Raw genomic sequence first — 4188 nt, forward strand, 5'->3', positions numbered from 1 at the left:
CCGCGGGGATTGTAGTGGAACTGCAGAGTTCATCTGCAGTTCAGTTCCCACAGTCACATGACCGTGGGAACTTTGCGGACACAGCTGTGACTGCGGGCGATCCCGGGGGCACTACAGGTTTATTACCCTGTAGTGCCCCGGGGATTGCACACTGAGCTGAGTGTGCGATGGTAGTGGAACTGCAGAGTTCATCTGCAGTTCAGTTCCCACGGTCACATGACTTGGCGGTCACAGCTGTGACTGCAGGCGATCTCTGGGCACTAGAGGTTGAATGGGGACAAGTTTCTCCATTCATCACATCTAGTGCCCTGTGTTCTTGGATAGACAAACTCTATCCAAGAACACATACTACTAGCAACAACAATCAGGGTCGCTGTTGCAGTCCTGTAGTATGTGTTCCTGGATAGATTTTCTCTATCCAAGAACACAGGACTCCCTGTGTTCTTGGATAGAGAAACTCTATCCAAGAACACATACAACTAGTAAAGGGCAAGGGCATTTGATCACCCGAACAATATCTCACTATTCGATCGAATAGCTGTCGAATCGAATAGTGAGATATTCGACCAACACTAGTCAATACATGTTCATACACACCTTAAAGCATAACCCTTTTATGTTAAGTAAAAATTCTGTGTTTTTTTTTTTTTTAAAAGAGTGCAGCACCATCCCCTAATTCTCAATTTCCTAGGCGATCGAGAATAAATGGGAGCGCAAAGCCTCCTGGGATACGTCAGGCATTCTGGGAGGCTCTTGGGTGGCATTTCATAGGGAAAAAATCTAATCTCACGCATGCGCAGATAGGAATAAGAACCCGAAAGAAGAGACAAAGATGGCGGCGCCCGGCGTGCCATAGAGACGTCTTTATGTGAGTAGCTAGTGCTAGACTTTATCTTTTGAAAGTCTAGAGTGATCTGCAAAATAGATGTTTGTGCCAAGTGTTAAATTATTATTATCATCCAGTATTTATATAGCGCCATCATATTACGCAGCCCTTTACAAAGTCCACAGTCTTGTCACTGATTGTCCCTCAATGGGGCTCACAATCCAATGTCCCTACCATTGTCATATGTCATTAACACAGGTTAAGGTCAACATGGGGGGAAGCCATTTAAGGTAACTGCATGTTTTTGGAATGTAGGAGTTAAATAGAGTACCCAGTGGAAATTCAGGCAGATATGAGACTTTGCAAACTCCATGCAGATATTGTCCTGGCAGAGATTCAAACCTTGGATCCAGTGCTGCAAAGGCCAGAGTGCTAACCTTTGAGCCACTCTATATTTGTAAAAAAAATAAATAGTATGTAGTATATACAAATAGTATGTAATATATACAAATTTATAAAGTTGTAAATGTAAAAAGTAAAGTAAAATTTACAAAAACTTATTATGGTTTCTTTGTTGCCCAAACAACTACCTAATAACCCAAATGACCTGCAATTGCTAAATAATTTAACATTATCACTGCCAGGCTGCTCAGCACAAACCAAAACGAACCTATTTTATTTTGGTTTTAAGTATTCATGTCACTTGCATTTATTTGTATTTGTGAAGCTGCTCTGAGATAGAAAAGAAAAAACTAATTTATATAACAGTCCCTGGGGAGAAACTGAAGAAAGATGTTGTGACTTGTACTACTAGTTCAATCATATTATGAATATTTGATGAAAATAGCCTCAGTTCATGAAATATATATAGAAACAGTATTATCTGTCCTTGCTTTTTGAGCAGTAATTATGCCTGGCGAGGTTTGGTAATATTGTAAACAGAGATGCTTGTCCTTATACTGGCAGATTGTCATCAAAAGCACTTATCTGCAATGCAAATCAGAAAACACCATCAATGAAATAGCTGCTACTGTAACTTTAAATATATACCAGGGGCCTGAAAAGATTCTTAATCTGAAATGTTAGATCATTTATTGATAAAAGTAAAAACTTAGTCCGTATATAAGTATATCACAAGGTGAATGTGTCCAGAAATTAGTCTTTTTTATTCAGCCACACTTAGGATTCTATTTATAAAACATGGAATCTGAAATTCCCTCAAACATTCCCTGGTGGGAATCAATTACTGCCATTGAAACACATGGACCTGGAAGATTTCCATGAAGTAATGTGTGAAGAAAAGTCTGATTTCCTGTTTTATATAATAGATTATTAATAAATGCAATGGGTCTGTTCATGGGGTATAAGAGATTAAAACATAGTTTTCTCTTTCCAAACTATAGCAGGTAAATACAAACATGGAAACAGTTTATGTTTCCAAAGATTTTTAGTTCTGTGCAGCCATTTTTTGAGTTTGGCATCTCTACCAGACAGACAAACCAGATTCTTGACCGCCACTGAAGCAGCCCCACGTGATCAAGGAAAGTGGTCAAAGACCGCACCCATCCTGCTGATTGGTCAGTAATACAGCAGTCTGTTTTTTTACTGATTGTTCTTTTTCAGTCTGAGTTTTTACATGAGACATGGGGATCATAAGTAGAATTTTTGTGCAGGCTTAATACTTTTATAACTGCATACATAATTGCATGAACTGGTGTATTTTACATTACCTTAAATATTTTTGAAAGCCTTTTTCCCAATGTATTCCCTGTCTCAAAGCAGAAAAGCAGCAGAGGCAGAGAGGACGCAGAGTGCTAACAATTTGTACGTGTTATGTATTCGGGTTTGTCATATTCAGCCCCTGTTTTTTGTACATTACTGTGTAATATGTTGACAATATATAAATAAAAGATAATGATATCAATAATATATCATGCATATAGTACATTCAAGTTGTGAAGATTACTTGCTTACAAACTTCATAACTATATGGCATTAAAAGAACAAGCACAGCATGCTACAGGACATCGTGTTAGCTAATATAGAATCTGTGTAACTAGTCTCCTGGGCTGAGCATTTTAGAGTAAATATGCTAAATTTTGACTGCTATCTTAAAATAAATGTATCTTAAGTATCCCGAGCAAGTATCAAAAAGTTTATGTTCAGACCAAGACTGCTTCGCACCCTGTACAAGTCTATGTTACAGCTGTGGGGGTAGTTTAAATGCAGGTTAGAAAGGGTCAACTACATGTAAACTGGACCTGCTGGAAATTCTGAATGTTCCTAGAAGCATCTCAAGTTGATAGCAAAATCAGCATTTTTCCAGCCATGATAGTCAACAATGGTCCATACTGGATCACAGATCAATTAAAAAATGTTTAAAATCGGAATAATCACTAGGATCATGTAAAACGACTGGATCCTGAAAAAAATCTTTTATAAAATGTGGCTTATTAGTGGTAATTGCCAAATAAGTGTAATTCCATAAAGGATCTCTAATTTAATGTAATTTAGTACCTTTCTTTTGTCTCATCAGAACAGAGTATATATATATATATATATATATATATATATATATAAAACCACAAAATCAAAGTGGAATTTTTAATTTACAAATTCACTTATCTTTACTTCTCCAAAGCCCTAGATCTATGTACAAACTATGCCCAGGGTTCCAGGGTTTGCTGTTCTTTTCAACACCACCATCTTTTTTTTTTTCTCAGATTCTTCCTGATGTCTCCCAATCTCGCAATGTGCAAGCCAATTTATATACAATTTTATTTGTTTTTTTGCCCAATCTGGGGCATGCGGAGAAAGAGCAGCTCATAGCCTCCTTGGCTATGTAACTTAAAAATCCCAAGAGGCTACAGGTTTCCCCTTTATTCTTAAATTAGAGACTAAAGGCAGAAGTAGAGGGGGCCTTGTCAAATTCCCCCACCCCCCCAAAAAAATATTTTTTTATTTTTTTATTTTGGAAAGTTATAGCCCTAAATATGTAAAGCATAGCACAATAAGGCTGAGTGGCTACAGTGGCTTTGTTTGTTGGTTGTGGGAAAGCAAATACCGAGGGGTATGTAGACATTATCTGGCATTCTATGTGAGTTACAGTTAGGAGAAATAAATCACTAACAGGATCACATCAGGAATTGTCAGATCTGCTCTTGAAATCTAATTTATAGAAAACAATTACTGTCATTTGCTGTGAAGTAATTTTGTTGTGTGTTTTTTATGTAAATTTAACAAGCACTGTGCAACAAAAGATCACTAAATCTTTCTGTATTAGTAATCAGAACGCTAGTATTTAAGTTTCAAGGCAGTTTCTAGAATAAATACTGTAGCTTTCAGTGCTTTAAAAAAACTAA

This window comes from Pyxicephalus adspersus, chromosome 2 (assembly GCF_032062135.1).
Source record: "Pyxicephalus adspersus chromosome 2, UCB_Pads_2.0, whole genome shotgun sequence".
NCBI classification, from domain to species: Eukaryota; Metazoa; Chordata; class Amphibia; order Anura; family Pyxicephalidae; genus Pyxicephalus; species Pyxicephalus adspersus.